This window comes from Primulina eburnea, chromosome 11 (genome assembly GCF_022965805.1).
Source record: "Primulina eburnea isolate SZY01 chromosome 11, ASM2296580v1, whole genome shotgun sequence".
Taxonomy (NCBI): domain Eukaryota; kingdom Viridiplantae; phylum Streptophyta; class Magnoliopsida; order Lamiales; family Gesneriaceae; genus Primulina; species Primulina eburnea.
In genome coordinates this window covers 28,972,542-28,987,145 of record NC_133111.1, presented here as the reverse complement: position 1 = coordinate 28,987,145, position 14,604 = coordinate 28,972,542, and positions in this window count along the sequence as shown.

Sequence of the window (14,604 nt, the reverse complement as noted above, 5' to 3'; positions counted from 1 at the left end):
ATTAAAAAATTTGCATTGATTATATCAGTCAGTTTAATTAAAAACCGTGTAAATAAATTTAAAATACAAATGATTGCAACGCTCAGTATCACTCATGAGATAAATAAAATAAATTATTCTATTTTAGGTAATTTCCTATCCAAATTATTTACTAAAAAATAAATATAATATTTAATTAGTTTATTTAATTTTTCTGAAAATAAAATTGGTTGAGTGTTAAAAGTTATCACTACAAAAAGGTTTTCCAAATGAACATTAATTTACCATTTAATAATCATAAATTTTTTTATGTCAAATACATATTATTTCGAAATTACCTTAATTTAAAAGAATTATTGTGTTGTAGTTTTCTTCAAAAATCATATGTATATTGTATATCTTGAATTGTCTTCTTAGAAATTCAAATAAGATAACACAAAAAAATTAAAATAGATAGATTCAAAAGAGTTTCAAATCGATATTAAATTATTCTCAATAAACATTTATATGACCTTCAATAATCAGAATGTTTGACACCCAATGCATGCAATTCGAGATTTCCATAATTTGAAATAGTGAATGTATGATATAATTCTGTCAAAAGCAATCAATGTATATTTTTATCCCTTGGGATGTCTTATTTGAATTTAAATAAATAATGCAATATTTCATATTATATTAGAAACCTTTTTTTATTCTATTTATCTTACTAAATTTATGTACTCCAAAATTGAATTCTAAAATGATTCCTCTTTTCAGCATCATATATGAGTTGAATCCTTCCAAGATGCAATGTTCGTTTAAATTTAGATTTGTTCGTTGTTATGACAAGACACTTTGAAATCTGTCTTTTATGATCAGAATTAAAAAATATTATTCATCTATTTGTACAAAATTTTAATTATTACGTATTATTAATATGATAATTTTCTTCTATATTACAAATTTCACGAATACATGATATTATAAAATTTACCGTAATGGAAATGATTAAATCAATTCTAAACAAAGTAAACATCTTATTAGAAGACACCTTATAAAATTTATTGACATTGTTTTGGAATACACATAATAAATGTAATTAAATAACCTTTCTGATTTATACATAATTTACTCATGATTACATGTTTCATTTTTCTTTCGGAATAATAGGCTGTATAATATGAAAAGATTTTGTAAATAAAATCACAACTCATTTGGATAAAGATATTGATGAAACAATTATTGTTATCATTCAAATGTGTCAAACACGTGTAATGTCACAAATTGTTTGTGAATGTAGATTTAGACGAAATTACTGAATTTTTTAAAAAAATTCTCATTAATTTTATTGAATGTGATTTTAAAAAAAAAATCACATGTTAAAAAATAATCATAGATAAATTCTCAAAAATTAAAGAATTAAATATATATTAAGGTTGGTGACTGACATTGTAAGGGCCGAGAAATTTATCCTGTTAATCCGAAATGATTTTGCGATTATTATTATAATCTATTGGTGATAATTGATATGATTATAGACTGAACGGATCGGACTGGGAAAAGACGAAAGAAAATCAAAAGATGTGCAAAAAGAAGTCCCCGCGCACATGCGCGACATGTATGGGCGCACATGCGCGAGGAGGACAGAACCATGCGCGCACATGTGCGACATGTATGGGCGCACATGCGCGAAAAAGACAGTAGCTGCGGCGCATATGCGCGAGTAGACACGCGCATATGCGCGACATGGCCAGAAGCTTCGGCGTATATGCGCGAGTAGATACGCGCATATGCGCGAGAGGCAGAAATGCAGCAGGCAGCCGAGCAGAACTACCGGTGCATATGCGCGGCTTTGTGCGCGCATATGCGCGAGGCATGCGGAACAAGCATTTGACATTTGGCTTCTCTCATGCTACGTGTGTGTGTGTATATATATATATATATATATATATATATATATATATATATATATATATATATATATATATATATATAAGACAAGCCTTATTCAGAAGGAAAAAGGTAGAATCGAAGGAAACTTTGAGGAATTTCTTCGTGAAATTCTAAATCAAGATTTCACAAAATCCGCCCATCCGATTTTAAATCCGACTTCAGTACTGTGTTCCTATCAACGCAAGCTATAACTGGACGTAAGTTTTATTACGTTTAGACAAGATTTGAATTTATGATATTGTCAGAATTGAATATGAATCAGATATGATGTTTTGCTACCGTAAATATTGTACAATTGAAGTCAGATTAAAGAACAGACTGTTTATGAAATTGTTATGAATTTCAGAATTGATTTAGTTGAGATGTGATATCAGAGTTGTGTTATTATTCAGATTATGAATTGTAATGATACTGATTATGAATTCTGGTATTATATCTGTGATGTTGAGATTGACGGGGTTACCGAGACTGTATTATTATACCGTCGAAATATCAGTTGATTTAGATTGATCAGATTCAGTAATGATTTCGATTGTATCGTGATATCGTTGATATGAATTAGATTGTACCTCATTCAGATACAGATCAGATTATATCCTGATTTGAGTATTGATCAGAACAGGTTTTGAATGGAGTTATCTACTGATATTATAATTATACGATTGTCATTGCCAGATTGGGTATGGACAGATCAGAATACAAGACTTCGTCTTCATCAGACCGGGAAGACAAAGGTATAAATAAATGTTGATTCGGGATTGCACAACTCGAGTCAGGTTTGACTTGAGTTTCCCTAAATCACATACTTTATTTTATTGCATTGATATTTACAGATTATCAGATTGATATGTTTAGTCTATTGAATTATAGCCGAGCCAGAGGTTGAGTCTAGGGCAGATCAGCCTAGCTAGGGCAGAAACGCCAAGTCTTGGACAGAACTGCTAAGACCCTAGACTTGTGGTATATCGATGAGCTTAGATGTAGATCGACTTCTATTGTAGACACTCGATATAGCATGCCCAAGTCTAAGTCTTTGTCAGAACTGCTCAGACCCTAGACTTACGGTGTATCGATGAGCTTAGATGTAGATCGACGTCTATTGTAGACACTCGATATAGCATGCCCAAGTCTAAGTCTTTGTCAGAACTGCTCAGACCCTAGACTTACGGTGTATCGATGAGCTTAGATGTAGATCGACGTCTATTGTAGACACTCGATACAGCATACCAAAAGTCTAACTTAGATCGGGATCCCTAGATTATAATGAGAGATGAGTTAAGTCTTAGATATTGAGACTAGAATTTGATTTACAGATCCGTATTGATTTATGTACAGATTCGTATTGATTTATGTGTCGTAGATTACGATTCATGTTTTATTTACAGATTAATATTGATACATGTTGTTTGATTATGATACATGTGAAAGATATAATTCATGCTTTTATGTTAATTCAGTTAATTGCATGTATACATTATTTATACTGGGATATTTATATCTCACCGGAGTATCCGGCTGTTGTCTTGTTTTGTATGTGTGCATGACAACAGGTGGGACAAGATCAGGGTCAAGAAGATGATGAGGTATCGAGATTAGAGTGGTGATTCTGGACTTGGATATAGATAGGTTTCATTACTTGATTGTAGTAGTTGAACCTTAGTTTGAACTAGATGCATGTTGTACAAGATTTGTATTATTATACTGGTTTGTATAATAGAATGATTCCATTACCTTCCGCATTTAAAAAAAAAAATTTAGACCCTGTTTATCTTAATTGATAATTAAATCCCAAAGATGATTAAGAAGATGATTAGCGTCCGGGTCCCCACAGACATCAATACACTAAACACTATAAACATCATGTCATTATAGCTGTCATGTATTCTGCCTCCGTTGTAGATAATGCCGCAACTATTTGCAGTATGAAACTCACATTACTGCTCCCCTTACGAGTATAAACACATAACCAGTAGTAGATTTCCTCTTATCAGAATCACTTGCATAATCTGAATCGACATAACCTTTGAGTGTAAAATCTGATCCTCATGACATAATGCAGTATTTGAGGTACCCTTAATGTATCTAAGTATATTCTTAACCGTGCTCCATTGCTTTCTTCTAGGATTCTCCATATACCGACTAACTGCTCCCATTGTTTGAGTAATGTCTGGTCTTGTACAGATCATAATGAACATCAAACTTCTCACTGCTGATGCATATGGTACTCGAAATATCTCCTTCCTCTCTGCTTCACTGCTATGACACATCTTGGAGGATAACTTAAAGTGAACAGGAAGAGGGGTCGAAATTGGCTTACTATCTTTCATGTTAAAGCGTTGCAATATTTTCTTCAAATAATGTTTCTAAAAAAGCCAAATTTTTCTGTTACTTCTGTCTCGGTGAGCTTGCATCATCTTTTTTGTTGGTCCCAAGTCCTTCGTATCAAATTCTCTAGCCAGCTGTACCTTTAAATGTTATTGATGGAGCGATTGTCGGAGGACAAGTTCAAAGCGACGAGTACAGAGACGTGAGGGAGAATTATCAGCAAGCTGACGCTGAAACTGCAAACACTGCTCCATTCGTTGGGGTTTTAGCACGCCTAACTTAAAATTTTTACCATATTAATTAGTATGTCCATATAATATTTTCCTCCTGTTCTATTGTATGGATTAAGACTACACTAATGGTGCATAATTATTACCATTAGGAAATGTAATATATGTTAATTAGCACATGCTCATAAAGCATAGAAAATAATGAAAAACACCGGGGAGTGGAGTGTAAATAACACTTCACCTTAATTAATTTATTATTAGACATGATTGCCCTCATAATATATTTGCTTGTATATATAATAAAAAATTTGTTGCCTTAGAAAGTTCAAATACACTATTTTTGTTTTTTATGTTAGCAACTAAATTTTTTATTAAAAAATTTCATAATATTTTATCACATATAAAAATATATAAAATAACAAAAAATATATCTATTTTAAAATGTAATGTATTTATATTTTATGCCAGGTTTTGGTAAGAAAATCAAAATAATGTTCATTTTTCTAAACAAAAAAATATAAAATTGTTAAGATCGAAACTAAAATTTAGATAGGTGAATAAATTTAGCTCAAAAATATTTCGGTTGGGATTAACAAAACTAAAATTTTGTTCTTGTCAGTCTTTGTTTTCAGTAAGTAAATCATTGTGAACTATGGAAAGTAGACTTAATGAAACCAGTTGAACAATGACTTATCAAGAAGATCAGTTGGAGTTTGCTGAAATGTAAAAAGGTAGGTAGACTGAAAAGTAAATAAACACAAAATAGTTTTTGGATGTTCAAAGATTTCAAAACTCCTACTTCACCTTTTTTTCTCACAGAATGTTTACACTAAAAGACTTTGATAATTACAAATACTTTGAAATCGCTAACTTCAGTAGGACTTAACAATGGTTAACTTAAACTCTTAGTAAAACCTCGATATAAATACTTTGATGAATAAGACTTCTTACTCTCAATTACACATATTTCACAAAGAAATTCTAAGTATAAATTTGATCTTCAAAATGATCGAATAACGATTTATCAATGTGTGCTGACTATTTCAGTTTGGCTCACGGAAAGCTTTTTCAGAAAAGATCAGTTTGTTTTTGTAATTCAAAGATAGATGGAACCTTCAGAGAATGTTCAACTGATTTATTTATAATTTTAATCTGCGACGGTAATATTTTCAAAATATATTTGTTTCCAAAAGCAGATGTCGTCGTTGTTATGTCATAGTCCTTTATGCCATGTTCTGATATTGCGCCTGTGACATCTACTGTTTTAAAAGTGCAGAATTTTTTTTCGAAGCTCATAATTACAAAATAACATTTAAAATAATCGTCTTTATTTGACAATAAAAATCTCAAAGTTTAAAATGACCAACATCAAACGTAAAAGTAAATGAGTAATATCGTAATATCCTCGGCGTATATAAAATGTTTATCTCCTCTCAAATACATAAAACATAATGCGGAAAACATGTGGTCCTCGGGTCGTGTAACCGCACCAGGTCTGCCTACTCTGAGTACGGCACCTCCAGTCTCCTTATCATTAAGCTCACATGCATCAAACACGCCTAGTGAGTCTAAGGACTCAACAAACCTGTACGAGGAATAACAAGTACATATACATATCACACAACAATGAAAAATATCATACTCAACATATATTTCATGAACTTAAAAAAATAACGTAAACGTGTTGTGTAAAATAATATCGTGTCAAAGCATGTCATCATATTTGTAAACGTGTCGTGTAAAATCATATCGTATTAAAGCATGTCATTTCATGTCATCATATACGTAACAAAACAGCTCATCGTATCAACATAAACTTAGACATTTTCTTTTAATAATATTTGAATTTATTGTTTTGACACTTCTTTATCTATATACCCATGTTAGTTGCATAGATAAAGTTCTTGAATATAAAAATAGTAGAAAGAATATGAGATGCTCATATGATGAGTATCATGAAACTCATATTTGGAATACTGTATGTTCTAAACAGTTCCTAATCGATTCAGCCGCCGCTAAGAAGGATATAGGCCGCTCGAGTTCGAGACTAATATCTGCGATATGAGTACCATGTTTCAATGGTAAGGGACATTGTGATGTCCGAGCATGCAGATAGGTGCTCCTTGTAGAGTGCACTGAACAACTCTCCATAAAGAACTTTCCAAGTGGTTCTCACTTATCGAGTGGAAAAGTCCTAGTTTATGATTGTACACCATTAGTCCTTATGACCCGGGACAACATTGAGACTCTATGTGCTAGAATTATACTTTGACTTGTTTACCGACTCTCATGGGGTCATCAGGTGGCAAGGTTGGGTGTTCTGTCGAAACATATAGGAGTCGATGCATTGTAGTCGGTGATTCACCGCTTACCTTCGGGTATGGATATCCTATGTTTTCTCATGTATGTGTAGTATGAAATCTCTGATCATAGTATGGTGGTATTTATGAAAGGGGTTTCATAGATTACACCATCGATGCAACTACAACATGACACATAGTATCGATTCATTGACAACTCTCGATATACCAATAGTTGTCGAATCGGTCGGGATATATGAGTTGAAGGGACTGTATGGTATGCTAACCGTAATTGAATGGTTCTTGCAGGTCACTATCATTTGATACCTAGGGAATCATGTAAGTGATGCTGCTAGTCGTTTAACATGATTGGTTGGGTACTATCAGTCTTGAGTTCTGACATTCTTGTTATCAAGGAGTTGATAAGTAAGAATGGAGCAATTGGGGTATGCTCGTATAAGGGCATGTTTAATCCGAATCACATGGAGATGTGAACCCACGGCTAGTTGTATCAATTAACCATTGAGGGCCAAACAAGTATTAGCTTTCTAGATCCCGTTGAGAAGTTAAAATAGTACAATGTGTTGAACGACTTATAAATGAGTTTATAAGCATAAGGAAAAATAGAAGTATGACTTCTATGAGGGAAATGTAACTTTTAATTTATGGAGGTGTTCTTAAATTAAAAGTTGGCCAAATAAATAATGTATTTGAAAATTGTGATTTTCATAAACATTATTATGGACTAAATTCAATTAATTCAAGTGTTGAATTAATTTAACACTAGTGGGCCTAGTAGAGTCCAAATAATTAAATTAATTCAAGTGTTGAATTAATTAAATAACATCGGACCTTGTAGAGCCCAATTGTAAATAATTATTTAACTAGTGGGCTTCAGTAAAATCAAATAAAGTTTAATTGGGCTCAAATATGTTTGAGACAATTAAATTAAAGTCCATGGGCCTTGTAATTGTTACAAGCCCACTCAAATTGCATGCTGGGGAGGTGAAGAGTTGGGGATTACTTTTGATTAAAAAATTGGCATGGCATGCACTTGCTAGCTTTAGCTTTTCCCACAACCAAGACAACTCATTCACTCATCCCATTCATCTCACTTTGGCTGAAATTTGCATCTCATTTTTCTCCCAATTTTGTTCTTCAATTGTTGAGGAATTCTTGCACTTCTCAAAGAAAAATCCTCATATTTTTCTAGTGCAAAATATGACGGGACCTTCCTAGTTGGTGGTGGGCTTGATTTTGAAGGAAGGACTCAAGAACAAGAAGAGCTTGTAGATATGTATTGCCTTGAAGAGCTTAGTTGTATATCAACTAAGTTGGAGCCATCATCAATCTCAAGAGATTGATAGGTAACGATTTCTCAACATCCTATGAATGTCATAGTTTGTGTTTTGTATATGTTACATACTAGTACAAGAGGTGCTCGAATTTTTCTTGTAAAAATCAAAATTTTTGAGCTTCCTTTGCGCATTCGGGCACCTAAAATCGATCCCTTTCAAGTGGTATCAGAGCTAAGGGTACTAGTTTATGTAGCATATACATAATATTATATTGAGGTCGATTTCTAACCGCATGAGATAAAATTTTTTGCAACAAATTCAAGGCATTTTTGGGGAAAATTTCGGGCAACATGTTGCTGCCTGTTTCGGGCAGCTCGGGCAGCCCGAGGGGCGGCCCATTTCGGGCAAGGGCAGCCCGAGGGGCTGCCCGAACGTCCCTCTCAAAAATAAATAAAAAAATTTTGTTGGCCGGAATCCGACGACGGAGCTCTGGCGACGGCTGACGACTAGGGTTTCCAAAAGTGTTTTGGATTATCAAAGTGTCATGGGCCTTGAAGTTGTTGGGCAATGAGATGGCTAACATATTTGTGAAATTTAAGTGGGCCAAAATGTTTTTGGTGAAAAATGATTTTTTGGGCCCTTAAGTTTAAATTTACAAAAGTTGCAAATATTTTCTCATGAAATAAATAATTGAAGTTGGACTTTAGTTATTTATAGTAAATTGTGATTTACAAGAAATTCGGTTATAAATAAATTAATTAGAAAGTATACAAAGGTGTTTGTATACTTTGTTAATTTAGTTTATAATCGTGGCAGTTAGTGATTGGATCAAGATATATAATATTGGATCAATTAATTATTGTGATAATTAATTGATGGTGTATGATATGTGATATTATGCATGAAAGATGATTAAAAGCCCAAGCTCAATTTGCTAGGTGTATGCTAAGATATTTTGTGTTGAATAATTGTAATAATTATCAATTTATAAAGTGTGCTTGGTTTATGGCCCGTTCCCACCCCCATGAGATGTATCCCTATTTGCCATGGATATTTATTTGTAAATATTAGTATAGTGGATGATCAAGATTGGAAGATGGTGGCCATGATGATTATGAAGATTGAAGACATGTAAATATTGGAAGCTAATATAATAGTTGCATTTGCATTCCATGCATTTCCCTAGGATTAGACCTAGGCCTGTGTTTAGCTCACACGGGCCATTAGTTTTGGGGCGATTTATCATCCTTGTTTTGTTTACTATTTATAATATAAGTATGATATGTTATAAATAATGAGTATATGTGTTATTATTATGATAATAACAAAGTTGCATTAATCCGGCTAACATACGATCAAACATGGCGATTTTTAAATAAAATTAATGATGAGGCCTTTCAAAATTAAAAACCCTCATTTTGAATAAGATTCAAAATTAATATCAAGCCTGAAAAGGGGAATTATAAATTTGTTTATAATTTCCATGTCTTCCATCGACAATGGGTGCATGATGAACGCTACCCGTGCTCGGGGCTCGGCTCATATTATTGGGGGGCCCTAGGTGCCGGAAAGCTGTGACATCCATTGACATGGTGATGAGAACTACGTGGAACTCCCATGATTTCGGCTCATATTATTGGGGGAACTCATGGCGACCGTCCATTAAGGTTCAACATCGATGGATAAGGCTTGACACGTGAAGATGAACGACGTCATATTATTGGGCCCTAATCAAACGTGAGACAGAAGTTTACGTAAAGGGTTGCATGGTGATGCAACTGGAAACTACCTTGTAGGGATTGTGATTGGCTGATATTATTCGGGATCATAATTCGCTAATTGGACATTGCGTACCTACCGAGGAAAGGAGTTTCCCATTTTCACTAGAAGGTAGTGAAATGTCAAAACAGTGGGAGCGAAAATTTATAAAGTAAAAGTCTATACTTTATATCTTACTAAATATTTTAAAATAGTCATTAACATTTATCTGTTTTACTTTTCAATACTTTTTGACAATGTCTTCGATTCGCAATACGCTATCTGTAATACTCGACAAACACGTATTAACCGGACCTAATTACCTCAATTGGCTAAGAAATCTAAAAATCGTCTTGAATTCGGAAAGGATAGCGTATACACTTACTAAGTCGCCCCCTGTTGAGGCTCCGACTGACTGTACTCCTGAGGAATTGCAGACTTACAAGGAATGGTGTGACCATGACTTGAAATCCAAGTGTTATATGCAGGCTTCTATGAAAGATGAGAAGTCGGTTCTTTATGTGGGATCTTCATCTGATACGAAGATTGGTCCACATGGGAAGAGAATGAAGCGTTCTTTCCAACAAGAAGAACGTGCCCTTGAAGAGGCAATCTCCGAGTCCCGTTGTGGCAGCCATACCAGTAACGGCTGACAAGACTGTTGACATATTTCATCACTGCAAGAAGCCTGGACATTGGAGGCGTAACTGTAGGGAATATCTTGCCCAGAAGAGTTCTGGAAACGGTATGTTCTATATTGAAGTAAACATTTCAATTAACTCTACTTCTTGGGTATTAGATACCGGTTGTGGCTCACATCTCTGTAATGAGTTACAGGTGATGGGAAGAAGTAGGAGGCTTCGGGAAGGTGAGACCTTCTTGAGGATGGGCAATGGAGCAAGAGTTGCTGCCAAGGCCATAGGAGATGTTTACTTGCTTTTGAACAAATATTTTAAGTTAATTTTAAAAGATATTTTGTTTGTACATGAATTGGTGTAAAACATTGTTTCCATTTCTGTGCTAGATAAAGATGGATATTCTTGTTTATTTAGCAAAGGTGTTTGCAACATTTACAAGAATGAATGTTTAATTGGTACTGGAGAACTTGAAAACGATATCTACAACTTAAAATGAAAGATATTCCACTGAACAATGTCCAAGCAATAACAACAACAAACAAGCGAAAACAAGATACTCTAAATTCGGCACAATTATGGCATGCTCGATTAGGACATATTTCTCTAAGAAGGACGAACAAGCTAGTGGGAGTGGGCATGTTTGATATATCTGTTATTAATGCTCTCACGACTTGTGAATCCTGTCTGAAAGAAAAGATGACCAAAATTCCCTTTAAGGGCCATGTGGTGCGAGCCAAAGGGTTATTAGATTTGATCCATACCTATGTGTGTGGTCCGCTTAGCATCACCACTAAGCATGGACATGCTTATTTCATCACCTTTACCGATGACTTTTCGAGGTATGTGTATGTGTATTTGATGAAATACAAGTCTGAAGCCTTTGAAAGGCTCAAAGAGTTCAGAAGTGAAGTAGAGAAACAGTTGGGATGAAGCATCAAGACACTTCGATCGGATCGAGGTGGTGAGTACTTGAGTGCCGAGTTCCAAGAGTATCTTAGGAAGAATGAGATTCTCTCGCAGTGGACTCCGGCCGCTACACCATAGTTGAATGGTGTTTCGGAGCGTCGTAACCGGACTTTGATGGACATGGTTCGGTCTATGATGGGGTTCACGGAGTTGTCGCCATCCTTTTGGGGATATGCGCTTGAGACAGCGGCACTGTTGTTGAACAATGTCCATTCAAAGGCAGTTGACAAGACACCATATGAGATATGGATGGGTAAGCCACCCAAATATTCTTATCTTAGAATATTAGGGTGCCCTGCTTATGTGAAGCAGGTAGTGGGAGATAAATTAGATAGTCGATCCATTTTATGTTACTTTGTGGGATATCCAAAGAATTCGGTTGGATACTACTTCTATCATCCCCAAGAAACAAAAGTGTTTGTTTATAGGAATGCAACCTTTTTGGAAAAGGAATTTCTATTGTATAGAAAAGGGAAGATGATAAAACTCGAAGAGGTTCGAGAGACACCCACAATTATAGAACCCACACCCGAAGAGCCAAGAGAAGAGATACAAGCTCCTAGAAGATCCGAGAGAGTCTCGAGACCACCTATGAGGTATGGTCTGCTTCTTGAAGAGGGCCATGATAAGCCTAACCATGGATGTGATCCAAGGACCTTCAAGGAAGCATTATCTGATGCCGATTCATCCAAGTGGCTTGAAGCAATGGAATTTGAGATGAATTCCATGCATTCGAATCAAGTTGGAATCTCGTGGATCCACATGAGGGAATTGTTCCCATAGGGTGTAAATGGATATACAAGAGGAAACTTGGGACGGATGGGAAGGTATTGACCTTCAAGGCGCGATTGGTAGCAAAAGGATATACTCAAAGACAAGGAGTTGACTTTGAGGAAACCTTTTCTCCAGTTGTAATGTTCAAGTCCATTAGGATATTGCTAGCCATAGCTGCATGGTATGACTATGAGATATGACAGATGGATGTCAAGACAGCCTTTCTTAATGGGTATATTAAGGAAGAGATTTACATGTCTCAACCTGAAGGGTTTACATCTATCGGAAGTGAGCATATGGTAAGCAAACTTCAAAGATCTATTTATGGTTTAAAGCAGGCATCTAGGAGTTGGAACCTTAGATTCGATAGTACAATCAAAGAGTTTGGTTTTGCTAAGAATCCTGAGAAACCCTTTGTGTATAAGAAGGTCAGTGGGAGTGCTGTGAAATTCCTGGTGATGTATGTTGATGACATTCTACTCATTGGGAATGATGTAAGAATGTTGCAATTAACTAAGACATGGTTAGCAAGTAAGTTCTCGATGCAGGACTTGGGTGAAGCATCTTTTGTATTGGGAATACAGATCTATAGAGATAGATAAAAAAGATTGCTTGGTCTCACCCAGACCACATACATTGATACCATCGTGAAGCGGTGCTCAATGGATGAGTCCAAGAGAGGACATCTACCAATGTATCATGGCGTGTCCCTATCCAAGTCTATGTCTCCCAAGACTGATGCAGAGATAGAGGCGATCACACGCATTCCGTATGCATCTGCGATTGGTAGCATCATTTATGGGATGATATCTACACATCCTGACATGGCTTTCACACTAAGTGTAGTGAGTAGATATCAATCGAACCCCGGTCTTCCACATTGGAAAGCTATGAAAGACATCCTCAAGTATTTGAGAAGGACCAATAAATTGTTCTTGGTATATGGGGGTGGAGAACTGAAATTGGAAGGCTATACCGACTCTAGCTTCCAAAGTGATATCGATGACTCGAAGTCAACCTCTGGATTCATATTCATGCTCAATGGTGCTGCTGTCTCTTGGAAGAATTCCAAGCAAGACAATACAGCGGATTCCACCACTGAGGCAGAATATATTGCTGCATCAGCTGCAGCAAAGGAGGCTGTTTGGATAAGGAATTTCGTCCAAGAGTTGGGCGTCATTCCTAATGGAGTTGCTCCTGTCCCGGTGCTTTTTGACAACACGAGAGCCATTGTTGAAGCAAAGGAGCCGAGGTCTCATCAGAAGTCCAAACACGTATTGAGAAAGTACCACATCCTCTGAGAGATCGTGGAAAGAGGAGATGTCACGATTGACAAAGTTGGCTCCGCAGATAATGTTGCTGATCCGCTAACTAAGCCTTTACCTGGACCATTGTTTGAGAAGCATCGCGAATCGATGGGTTTGAAGCATATGGGTAGTTGGCTCTAGTGCAAGTGGAGATTTTTAGAGTAGGTGCCCGTCGAGCCAAGTGTTGGCCGAGGTTTCATGTTTAAACTCTATGTATGAACAGTATTTATTTTAATAATATTTGAATTTATTGTTTTGGCACTTCTTAATCTGTATTCTAATGTTAGTTGCATAGATAAAGTCCTTGAATATACAAATAGTAGAAAGAATATGAGATGCTCATATGATGAGTATCATGAAACTCATATTTGGATTATTGTATATTCTAAACAGTTCCTAGTCGATTCAGCCGCCGCTAAGAAGGATATAAGCCGCTCGAGTTCGAGACTAGTATCTGCGAAGTGAGTATCATGTTTCATTGGTAGGGTACATTATGATGTCCGAGCATGCAGATAGGTGCTCCTTGTAGAGTGCACTGAACAACTCTCCATAAAGGACTTTCCAAGTGGTTCTCACTTATCGAGTGGAAAAGTCCTAGTTTATGATTGTACACCATTAGTCCTTATGACCCGGGACAACATTGAGACTTTATGTGCTAGAATTACACTTTGACTTGTTTACCGACTCTCATGGGGTCATCAGGTGGCAAGGTTGGGTGTTCTGTCGAAACATATAGGAGTCGATGCATTGTAGTCGGGGATTCACCGCTTACCTTCGGGTATGGATATCCTATGTGTTCTCATGTATGTGTAGTATGAAATATCTGATCAGAATATGGTGGTATTTATGAAAGGAGTTTCATAGATTGTACCATCGATGCACTACAACATGACACATAGTATCGATTCATTGACAATTCTCGATATACCAAGGGTTGTCGAATCGGTCGGGATATATGAGTTGAAGGGACTGTATGGTACGCTAACCATATTTGAATGGTTCTTGCAGGCGCTATCATTTGATACCTAGGGAATCATGTAAATGATGCTGCTAGGCGTTTAACATGATCGGTTGGGTACTATCAGACTTGATTT